This window comes from Pteropus medius, unplaced genomic scaffold, assembly GCF_902729225.1.
Source record: "Pteropus medius unplaced genomic scaffold, Ma_sr-lr_union100, whole genome shotgun sequence".
NCBI lineage: Eukaryota > Metazoa > Chordata > Mammalia > Chiroptera > Pteropodidae > Pteropus > Pteropus medius.
The window spans coordinates 6,653,021-6,663,559 of record NW_024344240.1 but is presented as its reverse complement, the minus strand read 5'-3'; the positions used below and the strand labels follow the sequence as shown (position 1 = coordinate 6,663,559).

The following is a 10,539-nucleotide window of genomic DNA, read 5'->3' as shown; positions in this document are numbered from 1 at the left end:
CAAAACTTGTAACAACTTTTAACAACCACAAGACCAAAGACAATTTTCCCACCAAAATCTATTCCTGATTTGGCAAGATTTTAGAACGAAAAAAATCATGTCTGACAAATTTTTCAAAGAAAAATTCATTTAAAAGTCAACTATAATTGAAAAATAAAAATTAAAAAAGTCAGATGAATTTCAAAATGAGAAGTGAAAAATAGAAAAGTCAATGATGAGAAACGGAAGTCCCTATCACCTGTAATTGAATTTTACTTCAACTCCCTAATTCATAGTAGGCAGATAAATGCTACTCCTCCATCCCAGACAACTGTCCCCCTTCATGGCCCTACTTTACACTAAAGTAAGTGATAAATATACGTTAACCTGATTGTTCTTCCCTTGTGTTCTATACATGTATGCTATTGTCATACAGTGAGGCAGACATAAAAATAATTAAACCCCACTACTTATTTTGACACCATGACGAGAGAGAGAGAGGGAGAGAGGGAGAGGGAGAGGGAGAGGACAGATCAACAAATCATTGACGTGACATTACTTTATTCCATTGCCATAGTTTTTCCCTAAATTTTATTTATTTAATGTCTTGCAGGACACAAAATTCAACATTTAAAAGGATTTTTATTTTTATACCATTAGCTTGACCCATCATATAACTCTAGGAACCTTATTTTAAATTGAAAGGTTAGATGTAAAGAATATAATAAATGTATGTCAAATATTCATTGAATTGATTATAAAATATTTTGCCATCTCCCTCCTCATCTTAGATGTAACGTGTCTGCATTCTACAGGAAGACAGAGTTAGAACCCATTCAATGATGTTGTATAGTAAGTTGTGTGTGGTGTTGTGTGAACTGATGCTGGAAAGGTAGCCAATAAAAAAAAAAACAAAAATTTACTCCTCAACCCTGATGGTGATCAATCTGAATTTAACATATTAAAAATACAATCAGCTATCTTCCTACTTTGATAATATTTAAGCAAATTTTCATGAAGTTATATTAAATTAGAAGTCACTAATTTCTACTGAAAATAGCATCTAAAAGAGATCCAAGTGTTACTTCAGAACACTTCTTTTATAGATGAAGCTGAGCTTCAAAGAGATCAGGTAGTTTTTGCAATCAGGATTCCTTCAGTCACTTATTCAAACAAAAAGCATGATCTGTATGACTAAATGTATTGCCGGGTTATTCACAGTCAAGTGCAAAAGGAATCGTGCATTCCAACAACTCACATTTACTTATTAGTCGCAGAATAAGAGTCTTCAGGACTTCAACTATACCTCTTTTCTTCTCTACCACACTGCTTCTCTTTTTAATATCTATATTTAATTTTATAATAGATCAATAAAGAAACATAAGCTTTTCCAAGATTGTATTATGTAAACCTCACTATAAATACTTGCCACACGTGATGACAAACATAAAGTAATGGTATAAATCAAAGATAAATCAGCAATGGATGACTGCCTATAAAAAGAAAAGTAATTTTATCATTTCCTTTTATGCCATTCCAACACTAGATATTTTTAAATCAAGGTCACAAAGCAACGACAACAAAAAAATGAGAATACTCTGGGCACATAGTATTTGACTCAAAACAATCATCTCTCAATAAACTTTGGAGATATTCCTGAGAATTTCTTTTAAGAAAAGGCATGATATTAAGATTCCTCTAAAATATCTGAAGAATTTTCAATAGGCTCCTTTTCTGATTTTCAGGAAACATCCCTCATATGATATATCTCCCGCATACCAATTATTTAGAATTAACAAATTTCCAGACAGAAACCTCAGTTATTGCAACCTGAGAACTTGTGCTAAAGCCATATTTCTGATGCCCAGATGAGCAGCCATGTGTCACGTTACCATCTGGAGTCAAGACAGTCAGACCCACATCATGTGGGTGCTCATGCTGGTGTGATACCCAGTCCGAGTCCCTCCTGCAATACAGCCCAGAGTGATTGGCTTCCCACAGGTTTAAGGAGTTTATTGTTTCAAGATAACTAGTAACTTGCATAACTAATTTTCTCTCAGTGAAATAATTCCAGTCAGGGATGCATAAATCTGTAGGTCCTCTATGGAAGAAAAGGAAAGAAATAAAGCATGTTAATTTTTACAAGCACAGAATAATTCAAAGAATTCCTTGGTGAGTCCCATTAAGTATCAACGGAACAGTTGACTTAATCGCTGTGCAAAGTCCGAGGCACGATTTCTAGATTTATGCCACCGTCAGTCATTCACTACCCCGATTACTGCTGCTGTTTAGCCATCGCACAAGACAGAAAGAGTATAGTTACTGACATGATGTTTGCAGAGCAAAGATCATGTTTAACAAAACAGATCAACATCAAAACTAACTAATCAACTCGTTAAGCAAATATTACCAGCATGGCGCTAACACAAAACGTTCTCTTGTTATTGAAGCTCGTCATCTACTCTTACTAGAATTTCAGAAAATGTGAGGTTTCGTGTTTTTACTATACTTCCATCTACTAAATTAAGCTGGTGGCCCTCTTCTATCTCTATTGCTTGATTTGCATTAAAATGGAACTAATTAAATGCTTATTTCATTTAAGTGCTACAGATATTAACAAATGGAGATGTTTAACTGTTCTGTGGCATTCCGGCATGGAGTTGTATCAAATCAACACTCAATTATTTCAAATTAATTCATTCATCAGTAAGCGCTAAAATACCCCTAAGTGTGCTAAAAATATATTTTAGGTTTCTATTATTTTAAGAAATTCCTATTTTGATTACAAACCAGTAGAACATTTCAATCCATTGTGATTCTGGGAAAAATGAACTCTTCTGTACAGCTGCATTAACTCAGCTAATTAACCCATTAACCTGCTACCTGTGGCTTTCTTTCCAGCCCACTATTACTTATTCTCTTCAAGTTGGGAGCAATAGCACATCATCCTATAACCAAAAGAGATGGGTCAGTTCGTCAAAGAATTGTCATTTTAGATCCTCCTTTGACAAAACTAAGATATTCAATTCTCCTTATTAACCTTTCTAATGTATTGTACCTAGAAAAGGAAATGGATCTCTGAAGTATGTTTTGAAAGCCTGGGGTAAAACATTTTCCTTGGCCTGAATCAGAGGCTTGGTACTCTGTGAAAAAAAGAAATCTCTCTCTGCCATGAATAAGGAGGAGAGGGGCCAGCCAGTCACACTCAAAAAGCAAGCCTTGTCTGTCACAAAGCTTCAATTTGCTGATGCCATTGATTCCCTTCTTTTTTTACAGAACCGTCTTGGAACTTGTCAAGCTTTACTGAAGGTGATTTGCGTTAATTAATTCGACAGACCCTTTAATCTTGCAAATTCTTGACCTGTAATATTGTAGCCAAGCTACTGCAAGGGAAAATTAAACAGTTAGTGGAGAGGAGCCCTTCGGTCCATGTCATGCCGTGATGTGCCCAGGCCTGAAGAGAAAGACCCCTGTGAGGTAGAGCACTAATGAATTTGTGCTACCTGCTTCCTCATCATTCATGCTTTGAATATTCATCTACTTCATTAAGTTTTTGCCAGTAAGCACTGCTTTGGAAAAAATAAAAGGAAAAACAAAGCCAATGGATTCCCAGGGGCTTGCATAGCTCAGAGAATGGGTAATGGGACTTAGGGACTCACTCTAAATGGATACAAATCTACTTGTGTTTGGAAATGAAAAAAAAATGTCATCGTCATTTGTTTAATGATTGATCTGTCTGAATACAGTTGCTGCCCTTCATTTCTTGAGAGTACCGTTGTCAGCATTGTAATAACCAATTTATAAAAATTGAACTTATAATTCAGTATCAGAGGTAAAATCTGCATGGCTGTAACTATTGAATAATTCGATTCCTGCCTTCCTGGGTGATGACATTGCTGGATTCAAACTGAGATGCATTTATATGTGGAACTGGCTCTCCTGTTGCTTCTCAGACCCTTGCAAAATCTTGCTTACAAGCTCTAAAATCACCAATCTAACATGATTAATGCACTTAAAAGTAAACAGGTAATCTCAAATTAAATATCATGGTTCTTTTCCACTTGCTTCTCTCTTTTTAAAGAAATCTTTGAGCTGCAAGATAAGAATGAATTTATTTTACAATTGTTTCAGGGTTTACAAGGAGTCAGGCATCCATGTGTTGTTATGAAGTTTTCTGTCTAACCTTTCGACATAACAATTTTAGAAGTTAACCTTAGATAAATGAGTGAAAGTCATCAGATTTATTTAACAAGCAATCTAACAGGAAAAGAAGAAATGGGGATCATTTTTCTTATGTTTCAAAGATGTTTCTCCTTCCTAAGTTATCATCTTGGTGATTGTCTCTAAGACACATCAAGAGCTTCTGCATGATAGCCCCAGATAGAGGTGCCAATATCATGCTGCACCCTCTACTCTAGCAAGTCATTTTTCAGAACAAGCTCTTGGCAAAAGCACTGAAATTGAATGGTAAAAAAGTGGCCTACCACCATGTGACTTATTTTCGGTTGTAAGGCAATGGAAACTAACAAGTTGAAGAAAATGTTAATTTCCTGAAATCCAAAGCCAAAAGTGGCACAAAGATTCTCTGTAATGTACAATGAGTTGGTTGACCGTGGGGACACAGGAGCAATAAACAATCCTCTTAAAGGAGTCTCATGAGTAAAAGTGACTGTAAGTGATGTTGGGACAAAAGGTTTCTACTAATGCAGAGGTCCCAGAGTGGTGACTGAAGAGGAAATTTGTCAGTGGCTCGTCAGTAGTATTTGCCTTTTTATAGAGCAGAGGTTCAAGGTAGCCCTGCCATTTCATAACTATGACAGCAGATGTGTCCGTTTATGAAAGATTAAGGTATGGCCGAAGTGAGAAGATCATGAAATATCAGTGGCTTCATGTCTGAGACTAACTCTGGCCTTAAGGGAATTTTTCCCATGACAGTTCTCCTTGGTCATTGGCCCCTACTCTGCAAGCTAGCTCTGCAAGCCAAGAGCTTCTGATGGGTTACAAGATGAGGTATCCTAAGGAATTGTAAGTACTCTTGCTTATAGACCATGAATCATTGAATTATCCCACATTTTAACAACAATGAGATTCATGGTTACCATGGCCTTACTCATCATTCCATTGTAAACACATCATGACATCACGAGAAATTTTGTGTTCAAATTTACTAAACGAGGTTTACAAGTATTAGCCAAATCGTTTCAACTTTTTGGATCTTGATTCTGCCATCACATAGTCTGTGCATCTATCCCCAAATTAAAAAAATAATTTTGTGAGGACAATTTTCAGAATAATGGAAGTGAAAAAGAGTGAACAGTTAAGCAATTTTTCAAAGTAGTCAAAACTAGTAGACTATTGATAGCCCTAAAGCTCTGATTTTTTCTCATGACTGAATTTCTTTTCACTGGGGGCTTTCAACATCTGAATTTTCCAGACAATTGCTAAACCACCTTCACTAAACTGAAGTAGACACTATAGTGTTATTAAAAAATACTGTCCACATGAATGCAAATATCCCAAAGAAAAGTGAAGAAATAGGTCACTCGAGGAGTAAATTTGGTCTTTGTGAGGTCGAACATCTGGATATTTGGGAAAATCCAGATGTTCGAATCATACAGTTTTTCATCTGATTGGTGTTGTCTAGAGAAACAGAAAATGCTCAGGTGTTGTAGGTAATGGAATTTAACTTTCTTTTGCAGTAATCTATTGCCGGTGATATTCTGCTGCTAAAAATCTCTTTGTTGTGCAAAGAGAAATAAATAATGCAGAGCAAATGCTATTTGATTTTTATTTCCTTTCAGCAGACACAGGAATGAAAGAGGTTTGTGAGGCTGTCATAGGTGTATTCAGATGTGACTGTACCACAAACTTCTTTCAGAGTGACAGTTCTGGAGGCCTGCCATTTGCCCTTTTCTGGAAAAAAAAAAAAAAAAAAACTTTTTAATTCAGCCCTTTTTCATCTTTCGTAATTTTATAATTGCCCTTCTGCTCTTCACATACTTTTAATCATTCACAAAGTTTACTTGATAGAATTGTTCAAAGGAAATACAAATTTGGTAACTTTCATTTTTCAAATATGTGTTTTAAATTTTAAGGATTTCTTATATACTTAAGCATAAAAATAATTTAAACTGCTCGATGCAATTATTTCATGGCAAATTTCATGGTGTCTACAGAAGTAAAAGCTATTTTTCCCAAATTAAAAAAATAAATTTTTCTTTTTTGGTTCAGTTTGTTGATATCATTTTGATAGCCAAGGACTTAGTTGTTATCACATATTAGAATATTAGTGTTTTCTTTGTAGTCACAGAAAAAAAAGAAAAACATGATATCAAAGGAAAATTTACTTTCCAAGAGAGAAGTTTGAGATAGTCATAGAACTCTTGTATTTGTGATTGTTTGTGGATGTTTCTTCCTTGTTTCATCTGATTTGGTTCTGAATTGGTAAGCGTGTGTATTTCCCCAAATTGTGTGCTTATCTCACTCACTGTTCTGAAGCTGAGCAGAAATGCAGGCAAGCTATTCAGACCAATTTTCTTTTAAGCACGTTTATGGTGCAGAACTTAGTTGACAACAAGCAGACACACAGAGCCCTGGAAGGTATTCAGCTTTGCAAAGGTCATGAGAGGATTTCCAGAGAAAATCAAAATGTTTGTAGGTTCTTAGGTAGTGTTTTGATGGTGTCAAATTCTACATTTCGTGCCAATTTAGAATGACCTCATGGGGTAGGCCGTCCCTTTCCTTGTTGGGTCCTTCCTCCCATCAGATGCAGAAGTTTTCTAGGAAATTGAGTGGATACTCCACCTTGTGTACCAAAGGCCTCCAGCCACTAGGTGTCATTGTTCTGTGCTACTTGTGTTTGTTTTATAAATTCCTTGGAGAGCAGACCTTGTTTGCTAGGCTCACACCTGTGAAAGGCCCCCAGACGACAGAGCTGCTAACGACTGTTTTAAATATACTTAAATATATTCTATGACACGATATCCTTTAACACGAGGGAATATATTCCTTTCTGGAGACAAGGGTGTGGAGGGATGTGGTCTGGTGTTAGGAACATGGGGACTGGGAATCCTTATCACGTTAGCCTCAGAAATTCACCTTCTATCTCACTTTTCCCATATGTAAAAGAGAGAGATGATACTTACCTACCTACCTCATAGGGGTGTTGTGAAGGTTAATTAGAGTTCTCAAAGTGCTTTCACACTTGATAACTGGTATTAACACAAAGAAGAACTGTGTGCAGCCTGGGAATAGGCTGTGGTGGAGGTGGCTTAGGAACACAACAGCAATAAATTACCAAGCAAGGAACGCGATTATTCTTGGTCGCTTAATAAAAGTGAAATTTTTCTTCAAAGGTCTATGTGAAACTTTTTTTAATTATCAACTTTTTAATGAGAAAATTAACTCCTTTCATACAAACATTGAGAAGCTTCGTATGCAATGACAATTTTCCTCTTAGCCAAACTAAGAGGAATTTTACCAAATATTTCATTAAAAGCTTCCAGAAAACTTGGCTCCTTCCGATGCCTAAGGATTTTGCATGCCTGACCCCAAGCTACATTTTTCAGAACTCATGCTGGATACCCGGGTTCAGTACTAGTGATTGCCAGGTGGTGTTCTGGAACCCACTACCAGGAAGGAAAATTTTTAATAGACAATATTAAAATTAGATTTTTGTGTTGTTTACAGTGAGATTCTCTCTCATCCCCAAGATGACATATTTCTCCTTCTACAACCCAGTAAAAGAATGTAAAGCCTATTTCTGCTTGGAACTCCTGAGTTGATTCATTTTTCAGATTATAAATATGCTTTAAATATCTCAGAGAAGTGTTTACACAGGGCCTCAGCTACACACTGATATCTACACATGCTCACACATAATAGCCAGAAGTAATGCTAGATAACAAAGAGTAGGAAAACTACCACGAGACTATCTTGGACAAATTCCCCCCAGAGCAACATGTTTTCTCTTACTTAACTATCTAGTCCTGACAATAAGTAGAGCTAAATCACATGAATCATCATTTTTTGAGTCATGGAGGCAATATTGTAAAGTAAAAACACACCCGTGAACTATACTAACAACGCAGATGATGTTTTAATGACGTGACTTCATGAAGCAAACTTGTTGTACATAAATATTATCATTGTGCCCTTATTTAATAATTATATTCCTTTGCAAAACAAATTCGCATGCTCTTGAAGATAGGAAATAAAGTTTTAGAAAGTTTATCTTGATAAGTGGGTTTAAAATCATGTTGTGCCTGGAGCTTACGTAATGTGTACATTCAACATAATCTCTTCTGGATTCCAAAATCTAGTTGCCAGTGGTATATCAAAGGCTTAAAATTTCAGATTGGTTAAACATTTCTAATGCATGATATTAAGCTTTCTGAAGCATGAATTTAACCTAGGCAATAATCTTATCCATTTAAAAAATTATGTCACCACACCAGATTTAAGATAAGTATTATTATTTTTTAGACTCAAAATATGAGTATAGCAAGTCAAAATAATCTGAATTTCTCTGGCCTTTATTTTCCAGTTCCTAGCATCAAATACTTTTCCAACTAAAGTGAGGCAGAATACCCTTGTTGCTCTGAAGGGAAATATGCATGTCTGTCTTTTGTTTTTGTATAAGAAAACTGAAGTTGACTAGATATGAGAGCCTGGAAATAAGAAAGAGTGTCAGCTTTGCGGGTGGACTGGCTTAGATGAGAGGAGTCCAGTGCATAGAATACGTCATTGTGAGATTTTACGAGGAAAAAAAACGGAACCTAAAAGTGTTAGAGTTGGACAATTCTTTGAAAAGGTAGAATCTAAATTTTAGAGGAAAAAACAAAGAGAGACCACATGTTATTAGATATAAGCTCTACATCTAATTACTGGGGAAAAAGAGATTTGAATGCCCCATACATTTTACTCTTTTGAGGGCTTTCCGACCCACATGAAACTCTCCAGAGTCTTCCCTAAAAACAAGAGACCTTTAGAAAACTAGTTTTTGACAAAGATAAATGTGATTCTATGGCTGTGGACCAGTCATGATGTGATCATCACATGTGTGATGCTTTCTAAACGTAGTTGTCAACTTTCATGACAACTTACAGTTAACATTTCATCCCACAAACAAATGAGCAAAAAATAAAAGGAAATTTCTCTTTTACTCAAAAGGAATGTCTCCCAACTTCTTTAGATATATTACTATCACAAAACTCCTTTCATATCTAGATGGTATGACACAGCTGAAAATGAAGCTTTTGGTCAATTGCTTATGGAAAGTCCCACCTGAAGCCTCTCTTTAAAAAAGGGTTCAGGCAGGAAGAAAGGATCTTGGGTGAGAACCTTGCCTCTACCAAATTGTTTCTGCTTTTCTTCTCAGTTATCAGACGGCTCAGTAGCCTGGAGAGAGAGATAATAAAGGATATTAAATTTTGGGTTTTCCCATTCTCAGAACAAGAAGGGTAACCAATGAGCCAGGGGTTCCCTCACACTTTGAAACCAAATAGTACGTTGAATTTAGGGCTAAGACAAAAATATTATAAAAGTAAGCATGAACTCATCCTTCCTATTGATTTCTTTCTCAGTTTTTACCAAATTCTTCTTACATTTTAGATCAGAAATTTCTAGCGATGATCACTAACGTCGCTTTACATTATAGCTTTAATGCGGAAATGGTGAAAGCATGAGTTACAAACAAAATTACTGGGGATACAGACTTTGTTTGTACTGACATCCTACCAAATAAATTGGAAACAAAAACTGCTACCACTAATATTCTGGTTTAATTAATGATGTCTAATAGGAAAACAGAAGCATTTTGCTCAGCATAATACCATTGCATAATATAAACCTGTTTCCAAATGACAAGGATTTTTGCTACTGACGTTTGTTCTTCATTCTCCAGTTATTTTAAGTAAATAAGTTTCACATCTAACTACCTCAGCTACTGTTGTTTAATTTAGAAACATGAAATCATGCACTTTGTAACCAACGAGTTTTTCATTTTAAAATTTCAAAAGGATACTTGGTGCAAAGCAATTTTCAAAAATTTGTATATGACATAAGCAATTCAACCTCAAGAGGTTGTACTTCATTTTGTTTGTCTGTTTCTAAGTTCAATTTGGGGTAAAATCCTCGTTTCCACTCAACACCAAGAGAAGCTGCTCTATATTTGCTTAATTTGCCTTAAGCATTTTGTGCTCCTTTCCCTGCTTCACCTTTTTTTTTTTATTTGAAATCCATCTCTGAAAAAAATATATAACAGGTGGCAGATGAACAGCAAACTGAAGAGAATGGACCAGTCATTTCTCAGTTCCCTGTTGTCAACTCTCTGCATGACATTCAGATTGTGCAAAATTGCCATTCCTGTGCTTCTCTCCCTGTGACCATTACAGAGATAAGGTCTGAGAGACCCCTTGTGTGTGTTTAGGGAACGGTGTAGACGTTTCCCCCAGTACGAGCACAGTGCCTGGACCCGAATGATAACCTTGGCGGTTCTTGTGCTTTTCCTTTGTGAGCCTTGTACAAATGTATTTGAAATTTTATTTGAAATGAAGAATT

General features: G+C 35.9%; 1 protein-coding gene across 1 annotated transcript in view; it reads left to right on the top strand.

Moving 5' to 3' along the window:
• The window catches only part of XKR4 (XK related 4), a 388,695-nt gene extending 382,729 nt beyond the window's left edge, over positions 1–5,966 (top strand). Inside the window, exon 4 of the transcript XR_005654109.1 lies at positions 3,256–5,966. The gene's annotated coding sequence lies outside the window, so the exon portion shown is untranslated. The remainder of the gene's footprint in view (positions 1–3,255) is intronic.
• Positions 5,967–10,539: the final 4,573 nt, after the last annotated feature.